At 35.9% G+C, this 12,678-nt stretch overlaps 1 protein-coding gene across 5 annotated transcripts in view; it reads left to right on the top strand.

Annotated features, from left to right (window-relative positions):
• B3GALT1 (beta-1,3-galactosyltransferase 1) overlaps positions 1 to 12,678 on the top strand; it is a 202,842-nt gene that overhangs the window by 157,525 nt on the left and 32,639 nt on the right. The window contains exon 3 of one of the 5 annotated variants that reach the window (XR_005267101.2): positions 6,299 to 7,300. The exons of the other annotated variants lie outside the window; for them this stretch is intronic. The gene's annotated coding sequence lies outside the window, so the exon portion shown is untranslated. Of the gene's footprint in view, positions 1 to 6,298; positions 7,301 to 12,678 lie in introns of those variants that run through there. 5 annotated transcript variants of the gene reach the window in all.

Consider the following 12,678-nt stretch of genomic DNA (forward strand, 5'->3'; position numbering starts at 1 on the left):
CACGACCATATAACAATAATCTGAAATAACAACTGTACTGTTAAAAAAGAACTGTGAGTTTTTGTCATGTGACTACTGTATATATGTGACAACTTTATACACATAGAAGAGTGGAAAGAAAAGACAGCTCATATCAGGCAAACTTGCATAAACTCTGCATAAAGTAGAATTTAACAAGCAGATATTTCTTCAACCAAAACTAGAATCACAGAATCATGGAAGCATAGAATAAATACCCTGAGTTGGAAGGGACCCATAAAGACCATCAAGTCCAACTCCAAGTACAGAGTCATTACATGCTTAAACACAAGCAGTACGATGGCTTAACCTAAAGCAAATGCATCTTTCACTTCACTTCAAGTTGTAGAAAAAGAAGCGGTAAAGAACATCTGTTGGGATCACTGAACCAGAAAAATTGTCCTCTGCAACATCCCAGTCTTAGTGTAACTCAAGAATTCATTGCATGGTTAAACCAAGATTTTAAAAGACCACTGATGTTACTAAATAGCAAAACTGAGGTTCTAATTTTCAGATGCCTAGAACACCATTCAATCATGGTGTTCTACAATTAGGCTGCTCTGAAGTTTTTCATATTATTCACTAAGAAATTAGGCTATTCAAAGGTCAGGCTTGAATTTCTAGAAATCTCCTTCAATTAATGGTTGTGTGTAGCTGGGAGCAGCTCAGTATGAAATAGAGCCTGTGTAGAGTGAGGCTGGAAATTATTGATTATTTTGGGGAAATTGAAAATATTGTCCAAAATAAAAATAAAACTAGAATATTTCTACCAACCTAAAAAAAAAAAAAAAATAATAAATAAAAGTCAAAATTCAAGGTATTCAAAATTTTTAGTTTGAGGAATTATTGTTTTCATGCCAAGGAATGAATTTTAAACATCAAGAAAAAGCTTATTTTCTACTGAAAAACTCTTATTTTGAACCTGGAAACCGTGTATTGACTTTTAAATCAAAAATGGTTCATTCTAAGAAAAATATGTGTTGCATATACAAATAAAATGGAAATTCTTACTGAAAGGTTTATCCAAAAAAAAAAAAAAGGAAAAAGAAAAAAAAAAAAAAAACAAAACAGTATTTCAGATTAAAATATTTTCAATGAGATACAAATGATTAAATTTTTGGTTGCTACCCCTTCCTTTCTGAATAAAAGGAAGAAAAGATAGTACTGCATGGCAACAGGTCGATGATATATATATGTGATATATACCCATTATTAAAACACCCTTGTATATCCCTAGTCTTAATGAATACAAAATACTCATAAACAGTCTGGTGTTTTCCTTGCTCAACTATTTCTGCACTGATTCGGCACTCCCCAGATTTGTCACATCTGTTGTTTTCTATAGGACAACTGACAGATGGGATCTTCAAAATCTTAGGAAAACTGTCACTAACGGAGTGCTAGCATTCATAAGTTCTTGCTATTTTATACTCTCAGTCAGGTATATAACTGCTGATTCTTGATTGTAATGAAATCACCGAAAAACTTATGTTTTTACAGGTTATCAGAAAATTACTCGTTCTTATTAAGAGATTTGCCACATATACAGACTTTGTATTTATTAATGCTTAGCCTAAAAATAATCAACAAAATATTAAGCCATGACTTAAAGTCATTGTGGAATGTCACAGAAGCCTTTGAACAGCAAAAGCACAGTCTGCCTTATGTACCTGAAATCCCAGGCAGAGTTGAAAAAACACAACACAAGAGTATATTTTTCACCTTCCTGTGCAGGTGCCAGGACGTTTAAAACCATCACTCATAACAGTAAATCAAAACCTCTTGGTATTGCTTGTTGAAACTGGCTTTCAAGACAGAGAGGGAAAAAAAAAGACCTTTTAAAATAAGTTTAAGGGAACATATAAATTGTCTGAACACCGCCACGGACAATCAGTTTTAATAGCATATGTCCAATGGCCTAGTATGGTTACATGCTGTTCTGGGAACTTGCCAAAGTAAAAGACCCATCCACAGATTGGGGGAGGGGGGGGGAAGGGGGAGGAAGAGATTTGTAATAACCCTGAACTTATATACTTCTTTATCTATTCTAAAACCTTTCATTCATCATCCATCATCATAAAATCAGTGTTCTTGACACAGCATGGATTAACTCTTCACTTTAATAGAGAAATATATTTTTTTTAAAGCCTGAAATTCTCTATCTATTGACAAACTGTACAGTAATGCATTCAAGATACATCCTACCGTGTAACTTCCAGCAGAGCATCTGGTATTAATTAATGACATAAACATCACTGAACCATGGCATGATACAAGGCTGCCTAAGTGTTGTAGATAGAGAACAGCTAAACAGTGAAGGCCATAGACCAAATCAGCAAGAATAGACCTTAAAAATGCTCCTGTTTTAACTTCTGGGAAAAGTTTCTCTGGGAAGAGAGTATTTATTTAAACAGCATCTACCTCCCTTTTTCCAAATAATTTAAGCAAACCTTACTTCTGACAGACACTAGCAACTCTTGTTGCCAAGAGATCATTTTACCATTTAACACACAGCTTTGGTGAGACCAGCTTGAGCAGTACCTATCTGGACTCTTTATAAATATAGCTGCATCTGCCCTGAGAAAGCACAGCAAGGGTCTCTGCTAATGAGCAAGGTTCTGTTGCAGCCATTAAGAGAAAGCTTTCAATAGCTAATAACAGGCCATGATGGCATTTCAAACGCTGAGCCCAGAACGCAAGAATTCAGCATGCAGTTGGCAGACAGCTCAGAGAGCATTGCTCTTTAATGGGCTATGAAAATAAGGAACTCAGGAGTTGCTCTCTTCTCTTCCTACGCCCGACAACCCCATTGCTCCTGAGACTACTTCTCTCTCTCTCCTTTTGGTGTGTGATTCAGTATAGCAAGGATCAAATGAATGTCTTAAGTTGGAAGGGCTCAAACTTTGAAAACATAAAAGATTTGCAGCCTTCCTTCTGTGCACTGTCTCTTATTTTCCCAGCTTGCACAGGCTCCCAACCACCCCTGTGAAGCACTGAATTCAGCGCATGTGCCTGAAGGTGATGGCAATTTGGGGTGCCACACTACCTAGCAATGAACGGTGATGTTCTTCATTTGTAGCTATCTCCACACCTTTACAGAATCTACGTGTTAGCCTGAGTTAGGATTGCAGCTCAAGCTAAGACTGAAGAAGACATAATGCTTCATATAAAAGCAAAATTTATCAAGGAAATTTAACATATATTTATGAAGTAGTCCATGACACAAAAATAAACTTGCCTGTCAAAGGAGCTAAATATTTAGGACTATTTCTTGGCTTTTTTTTTTCTGGAGTTCTGGTCTTTTTTGTCTTTGCAATTTGTCTATAGAGCAACACTATTAGCAAAAAGAGCATTAGAAATTTTAAGCTTATATTTTCTTATATATGACACTTCTAATATGCTAACCTGTGCTGTTTTTCACTATTGTTGAACATTTTAATTTCTTTTATGCATCTGTTTCACATTTTCCAGTAGTCTGTGGCTATGGTCATCTAAACAATGCATTCTGAATATCTGCAGAAGTAGGAAAGGCACTATTGGCATGTGTTGTTAGGCAAAAAACCATACAGGAATACTGAAGCATCACTTCAAAATACCATTAGTTTCTGGACAGATGTGAAAGAGCTTGCTGTCATATTAGTCCTTGTAAGCCTAAATAATCTCCTAACAATCTGGGATCTAAAATACATTCTTTGTGCATCATTGCATATTCATTTGACAACAAATTTGATAATGTTTTGGTTTGCTATGGATGACTGAAAATTTGAAGAAACAGTGTAACCCAGCAAGCTCACAAAAAAATTACAACTTATGGTGAGTATTCTGTCTGACAGGGGATATCACCACAGTGGATGTGAGTGGCAAAATGTCTGTTGATCTTAATAAGTTAAACAAACAAGGGGTGTTTTGCATCTCCGACCCTTATTGAATACTGGACACTGTCATTTCATGGTACTCATAGAATCATAGAATCAATGAGGTTGGAAAAGACCTCTAAGATCATCATGTCCAACCGTTAACCTAGCACTGCCAAGCCTACCACTAAACTATGTCCCTAAGCACCACATTTACACATCTCTTAAACACCTCCAGGGCTAGTGACCGGCTTGTTCCAATGCTTCACAGCCCTTTCAGTGAAGACATTTTTCCTAATATCCAACCTAAGCCTCCCCTAGTGGAACTTTATGTCATTTTATTCTGTGTATTTTCAGATGTAAAGCCCCATGAAATAAAACATGTATATGTTAGTTTTCAGAAATGATGTAGAACAACTCCAGCTACTCAAATCTACATTAATTCAGCTCTGTTTTTATGTAGCAGACTGTTGGATGGGACTAACCTCAGTCAGCCTGATGTCTCCCCTCAAGCCAAAGCTTCATTTATAACTGTCCAATATCACATCCTTTAGATGTCAAGCAGACTAAGAAGAGAGCAAGCTTTTCCTGCAGGACAGAAAAGTGGTAAAACATCTCAATAAATGAAAGAAATTACTGTGAACTTCCAGGAAACAGCAGTTCAAACTACTCATGCTGGGATTTATAGAAATTACTTCAAGAGGTTAAAGACTTTTCAAAGCTGATATGGTCTGGTAGAAAGATGCACACTTTACACAGAGCTTGGAGTTTGGCCCTACAGTGGAGCTGTAACTAGTTGGAATTTCCCAGTTAGTATTGAAAACCATCATTGTTCTGTAAAATGTTTTTTAAAAATAATAATAATATCAGCTTAGCTTCTATAAACAACCTTGAAAAGCAAATTCTTCTAGTAAAATCATAGCTATCTCTAAACTACCTTTTCAGCTCTTATTTTCCCTGCCTAGCATAAATAATTCTAAATTTGAAATACCTGGCTGAATGCAGCAATATTTCCTTTCCATTATTACTGCCCAGTGTTAAAGCTGAGTATAAAGCATTTCATTACTTTTACACTCACTTTAGGTTTCAAAAGCCAGAGCATTTAAAATAAAGATTTGCTGAAAGCTTTATTCCATGTTTCACTTGTAAAAGTCTATTATGATAACATACATAAGATCTAGAGGTTCAGTACAAAGATGGGCGTATCTTTTATATCCACAGCAGGGAGATAGCTATTTCCTCACCCGTCAGGAAGATTTATTCAATAAAAAAAAAAAAAAAAAAAAAAAGAGAGAGAGAGAGAGAGAGAGAGAGAGGGTATAAATTTTAAAATTCACCAATTTTTTCCTGCATCTCAAGAAATAGCAAAGATCTTAGGAAATTAAGAAAATAGACTACAACATAGATATTACAACACTAGACAGTCTGGAAGTCTGGAATACCTAACTGAACCTTTTGGGGAGAAAAAAAAAAATATATATATACACACACACACACACACACATTGCAAAGATTTTTATAATTTGGTTAAATCCAGAAAGTCTGTTCTCTGTGTCCCCTATGATTTTATGCTTCCTCCCCAATATCTTTTCATTTGTCCTCCTCTTAAGTGGGAGTTTAGAAAATTTTCTGCATAGACATGTATCCATGTACCTTATATGCAAAGAAAACCTGCTTTTGTTTTTTTTTAACAGAGGAAATTATTTAGAGGGAATTTCGAAAACTGTAGTTGCAGTTAAGGCAGGAGGTTTTTGAAAGTATGAAGTCCCAGAGATAAAGAAGCAAAGGAAAGACAGGGTTAAAAAAGAACCAGGTCATTCTCTGTATTATGCTTTTTTCATAAGCTGTAGTGAATACTGCAAGTAGTACCCGCAACAGAAAAGGGGCCATCTATAAGGTCAAGACTGTTCAGTGTGCAAATTGTTGTATTTTTGTAATTGTTTCCACCTGAAACTCACTTTCTCAATCTCTTCCCTTGAGTAGAATTCCTAAATTATAACAGGAAGAGTTAAAGCAGTGTAAAAACTTACCACTAAATCTGAAACTTTCACTGCAAAGTTTTGGCTTTTTAATTGGTTTGTTTTAGGTAGGAAGTTACAGGAGAGAAAGAAATGGAGCTTGCTCTCTGCCAGCTTTATAGAATGAGCAGTACTGTGGTGACTAGTACTGATGCTATGAATACTTCCAGGAGGCTCTTGTTCACTGAAAAATGTTGCCATAATACTGGAAAATAGCAAACAGTGTCAGGAGAGGTTATAATAACCACATGATCTATAATGAAGTTTTGTTTCATGCTATAAAAACAAGGAGTCTAGCAAAGCAGAACTCAAAAATGACTATGATCACTAATGCTCTCTTTCATCTCTCTTTCATGTTTGCATCTTCTGAATTGGCTCTTTTTTTTTTTTTTTTTTTTTTTTTTAAAGAGACTTTTCCCCCCAGAATAATAGCCTTTGGCAGCATCTGGAAGAATGACATTGCAGTGAAATCCATAACAAAGACTGCAAGCAGATGTCATGACAAGATGAGAACAGCATCTTGCAATGAAGGAAAGTGACCACACAGTGATAGGTTGTGGGGAAGAAGCAAGCACTGCTAAGAACAAAGAACAATGAAACCATACAATTATGCTATTTCCTCATCCAAATTTCTCAGCAGTTTCATTCAAAGTCCCCTTTTATAAGCTGATAATTAGGAACACTTAATTATATGACTGTAAGATCAAGGCAACAATGACAAAAAGAAATCACAAGGCCAAGGTTAGTTGACATAGAGTCTGCTTAATATGGAATATGTTTACTTACTCCTTTAGACAGACTTCTTTTCACAATACCTTGAACAAATATGGTTTGAAAATCTCTGTAGTCACATTTAGCAAGGTATTTAATCACATTTAACGTCTGCTGTTCAAAGTAATAAGAACAGCTATTCAGTGGGGCTCACTACGCATACTGGGCTTTTGTGTCCCAACTGGTTGATGTCAGTACTTTTGGTGTCCAGGTCAACTTAACATAAGTACATATAAATGCACGCTCCCTACACTGTTTGAAAGACTAGCATCTATCCTCAATTATGCCCTCTCTTTCAACATATGTGTATCATGTAATATACATCTCATGTTTCTACTAAGATGGATAGAGGAGTGAATCCATGATACTTCATGGTCATCCAAAAACGGGTTTGTAGTCTCCACAACTAACAGCACAGTCCTCTTTTTCCATTCTCATGCATTATTATATGCAGACAGTGGACACATGTTTAGAATCTGACCTGCCCAGCTTGGCTATGATCCTAAGGAGTCATAAACACTTTCTGGGGAGTCACCAAACGGAAATCGGAAAGGTGCATTATTCCATAAAGTGAGAAAAATCATAAAACTGTACACATTAAGTCATATTAAAGAAATTAATACATTTCCCCAAACTCCTTTTGTAAAATCCCAATTATCCAAATAAATGAACTGTGAAATAAACCTCTCTAAATTACTCCATAGCCTTCAAGTTTTTTTCCCCTAAATGAAGAATGTACTATTTGCCCTTTATTTGGCTTAATTCTGGGAGACAGACCACAGTAATATCCAAAGAATTGGTGCACTACCACGAACTGGTTACCATTGCAAAATGCAGCAGTCTCATACTGCAAACATCTGCATAAGAAAAGGCTCTTCCTACTGTGTATTCTTTATACAGATTGAATTTTCTACTCTGTGTCTTCTTTTACTGTGTAGCTACTGAGTCAGAGTATCCCCAAAACTATCAGAAATTATGAAACTGCAGTATTCATAATATCGTACATCACTAGAGGCCTTGGTATGCATTTTTGAGTGTGGAAAACAACAGAAAGTGATAGAACAAGCACCACTTCTGTACTGCATTTCTCATGAGCCATTTCTTTATAACACAATATACTGTTATTCCAGATACATATTTAATTACTCACAATAAATCTTTCTGTAATTTACATGTAAGAGAACCCCACTATGCTAGAATTCATAACATAAATAGCAGCATTTTACTTTTGTACCACAGACATAAATCATCTTGCTAATTGGATTCTCACATTTGGACATCAGCCTTTAATCTCATGCTTCATTGACCAGGAAACAGTTGCATTTGTTTCTGGGCTTCCTAATTGTGATATACCTCTCTGGTAGTATAATAGTCAATCAAACCCACCTGATGTTTAAAATTTTCTGATATGAAGTGGCATCTGAGGAAATCAAAGGTATCCCCGCTGTGAATTATCCTTCCCTCACTGCGTCCTTTAGATGAGGTTTGTAGAAAAAGTATGAAGTTAATGGCCATTGTGTCCCATTGTTGGCCCATATTATACCTGAGTGAATGATGTAAAATAAAATATTAGCTTCCTTAAATATCTGCATTTCAGATGTTTACCTAATTAAATATTTATGCAGAAGCCTCAGTAAATTCTGAAATGGCTAGAAGAGTTTTGGTTTTAAAACATAGGGTAAAATTCTACAAGTAAAGCCATTTGTAGGTCAACCCATAAATCCGTACACTGCAGTGATTTCAGTATAGTTCCAGATCAAAAACATCCCAGCAGATTCATTTTTGAGCTGTTGTCAAGACTCATTGACGTCAAGATCCACTGTAAAGTGGACCTTAGGGAAATACATGTATATATACACTTATATATGTATATATAGTCATCTGTAATAACAGATATTGCAGGGTCTGGGTTATAAAAGCTTTTTTTTTTTTTTTTTTTTTTTCCCCTATAACCTCTAACTTAGTTAAAGTTTCCTAACCTTAAAAAAAAAAAAAAAAAAAAAAAAAAAACCTCTGCAACTGTTAAATATATTATTATTGGTACCATATTATGAAGTTGTTCAGGTTTGTTAGGGTTGTTTCAGAGACCCAGCTGCTAAATCACACAATAAATTACAGAAGCAGAGAATAATACAAAGAAATCCTCTCCTAAGAAGAAGGAAAATAACAGAAGGGTGAGAGAGCAGTAGAGTCACACTTGTACTCAACAGAGAATTTATCATCTTCTCCACAATGTATTCAGAATTCTCTGTATAATTCAGAAGGCTTACAGTAACTCATTTTTTTCAGTCAACATTTTCTTTATTATATCTTCAGTACTTCTTCAATTTTAATACTAGTGAGGAAATGACTGAATAAATGCCCAGTCCACTGTGTTAAGTTTATTGCCATTTTTCTTCTTAATTTCTCAAAGTACCACCAATGTTTTGTTTTAGATTTTAAAATCACCTACTTGACTTTCTCCGGACACTTTAGCATTCCTTTAGAATATTCAGGTATTTGAGTTTTATTAGCATAAATAGAAGATAAATTTGAAAATAATGTATGAGTATTCACGGAAATAGAATGGCAAATTCATATACACAGACCTGTTTTGGAAACAATTGCAACTTTATCCAATTAATAAAGCACTATGATTTTGCTTATATGACCAAGCACAGCTAAGTAGCACAGCTTAATTTTTGAAAATTTGCAGTTCTTCTTTGAGATAAAAGCTCAAAAGATGTTTTATTAAATAAACATGAAAACTGTTAAGAAAATACAATCTAATTATTGATGATGCACAAACAGAAAGAGACTAAACTAATCATATAAATTATTCATTCTACAAGCTGTAGGCACAACTAAGATGATATATATTGATGAATTCCCCATTTAGTTACTTTTTAGGCAAACTATAATGTCAATTTTCATTATTTATATGCAATTCCATTTAATGCTACAATTCATGCCTCTTAAAGCATTACAAACACAGTCGCAACTACTAAAAATGTGTATTTGCTAGAAGTTATCACTTGGAAATTAAAAATGGAAAAAAAATAGTAATTTAGCAAATATATTGCTAAATTTCATCTTTTACATGGTATCCATCTTACTTATACAAGGGACATAGAATGAAAAGGTGCCCCACCTTATTTGTAAAATCCCTCTAGTGAGAGAGTCTTACACTGTGCATGAATAGGTTTACTTTTGATCTAAAAATGTTCATTTGCTTCATGTATATCCATCCGTCTGCAGGATCACAAATGAAACAGAGATCCATTTCAAACAACAGGACACAGCAATACTAACATTTCAACAAGTTGAAGGGTTGTCATTGGCGTCTGGAGGTCCTGGACAAGTGCATACCATGTGCACTTATGCATTATGTCCAAAATATCATTATTACACATGTGAGACAACAACAGGCTTTCAACACCTCTCAAGCAAATCTCCTTGCATGCAGCCATGTGTGGGGTGGCATATGTGCCACCTCATGTCCTCTCCCTCCATCTGACATACCCAGAAATAGACTTGCTGTTCTGGGGGGTGAAAATAAATTCATATAAATTCATGGTTTGAAAGTCTTGCACTATGCCTTCTATATAATGTAAGTTTTCATTGCCTTAAAATGGCACTGTAGTCTATTATCTCACCTGCTCTCAAGTAGTGGCGTTGTATGGAGCCTGTCTTCAGCACTGGGCATTATACCAGACACCTGAGGAGGTTGTGGGGAAGACAGCAGCATAACCTAACATGCATTTATGGTTAACCCATGATGACAGATTTCCATTCAGATAAGATTTTTGCATCTAGGAATGCAATTTGAAAATGTAAAACTTCAGACTTGCACTGTGACTACAATAGGGCAACAAAAACTTTTCATCACCTGAAATCTTGCCCTGTGTAAATCCTACAGGATTTATAGAATTAAATTCCTAGTGGCTTTCTAAAGTCTCACTGCTGTATAATTCTTTACTTTTGAGCTTCTTTTTCACCTTCTTTCAACCACAAAAGCTTCCTCAAACCCATGCAAATCTATCTTGAAATGCGGATTAGTTCTCTCATGTTTAATGAAAGTCTACTTAAATTATTTTTCAGCTTTATTATCACCAAATATTGTGAAGTCTTCCAACGAATAGAACGTGTCTCTATTCTGTTCAAGCAAATCCACTTGAATGTTAACATTTTAAGGGCTTATTTAGAATATAACTAATACACATATAGAACATTAAGACTTTGTTCCACAGAAGCAAATGAAAACAGGAACCATTGAGATATTCCCTGTTGTATTGAAAATCAGAAACATACTTTAGTTCCTTCATTGTACTTTGCATAATATTATCCATGAGACTTTCCCTGTTTACTTTTCACGATTACACAGTCAGGCTTTACTCAAATCTGGGATCAATTTGTCTCACAGGACATCAGTTTCTCTGGCTGAGGAAAGGGCTGAATAACTCAAAGGACCCCAATTCTCATTCTTAAACTTGCATCGCAAATCTGGGAACAATTTCACACATGAACACCTTTATAAACCTCTATAATTGGATTAAACCTGCCTAGATGGCACTAGCTCCGCTGGTGACCAAGCAACGCCCCAACAGCCCCAACGCCTCAAGCCATCAGAGCACCTCAACCCCTAAAATGGCCGCCAGCCCTCAGGGCGCACCTTCCTCCTCTCTGGGTGGGGGCTCACGCACACACCCCAAGGGCCGATGGCTGCGCTCAGACAGGCCAGTGGGCACACAGTTCCCGGTGGGTTGGGTGGCAAGGCCTCAGCCCTGGGGGGTCCCTGTGTGGGGGCAGAGGCCACCCTCAGGAGTCGTGCCAGAGGGGAGGCAGCACTGCCTGAGGTCAAGGCAATGCCACTGAGACAAAAATATCCCGCCCAATATTTGTGTCCGCCCCCCCCCCCCCCCTTTTTTCCCCCTTTTTTTTTTAATCTTTGCATGCATGCTCTGCTATCAGCCTTTTCAGATCATCCCTAAATTTAGTTCCAGATTTACTTCTTTTGATAGCAATGCCACTCGTATTTTGCATTTTGTCAGCAGAGAAGCACAGCATTAAACTATTTCTAGTTAATGTCACATCCCAGTTCAGGTTTTATTTCCAGCTCTATCGGAGAGATCTTAAATTCTAACCAATCGGCTTTGATCAGATTTTATTTTAAATACAGAATCATATTCCTATTCGGGCTGATTTTATTTTAAATTCAGAAACATGTTCCTATTTGGGTTTATAAACATCTTCTACATTTTTCTGCCTATGGGGTCCACATTTAGAGCCTTAAATACTTGATAGCATCCTATTAAAACAAACAAACAAAATCTATAATCATTTAGAGAACAGTTCAAGAAAAAAAAAAATATAATCCTCACAGTCCTGAAGTGCTAAAACCTCTGCACAGCTATGCAACTTCTCTCTGTCTTTCAAAAATTGATTTTCAGGGCTTTGGCATGAGCCTTTGCAGTGCTTAAGACAAATGGATTATATTATTGAATCCAGCCTTCAGCAAGCTCATTTTGAAATAAATCAAAACCAGAACTATTCTTTCCTGCAGGCCCACTAAAAACCTGGAGAGTAAGAGAATTAACACCTTCACAAAAATAAAGCATACATTTTCTGTGATGAGAGCAACATATGAAGCACTATTAGCTTGTTTATAACACTTAAATGGAAAATGCAGATAACGGAAAAACACAAATAACCTGAAGGTACACATATAGTCATAGCCAATTAGGCAAAATTTATTGAAAAATTATTCTGCAAAGTTGTCACTTAACATGTAGCTGTGAAGTGCTTCAGTTTTATTTTGTCCAAAGTCTGGAAAATAAGGTCAAGATTGGTTTCTGGAGATTTGTTATGATAAAACTGTTGTAATAATCTCCCACTATCCTGAAACACAGCATTTTCTGCTTGCTCAACAAAATCCTGGTTAGAAAACAATAATCAACATCAAAATTCAAGGTAAAGTGTAACATTCAAACACAACTAATCATATTTATATATGCTTATATAGTTCTCCCTATATGCAC

Source organism: Anas platyrhynchos, chromosome 7 (genome assembly GCF_047663525.1).
Source record: "Anas platyrhynchos isolate ZD024472 breed Pekin duck chromosome 7, IASCAAS_PekinDuck_T2T, whole genome shotgun sequence".
In the NCBI taxonomy this organism is placed as follows: Eukaryota; Metazoa; Chordata; class Aves; order Anseriformes; family Anatidae; genus Anas; species Anas platyrhynchos.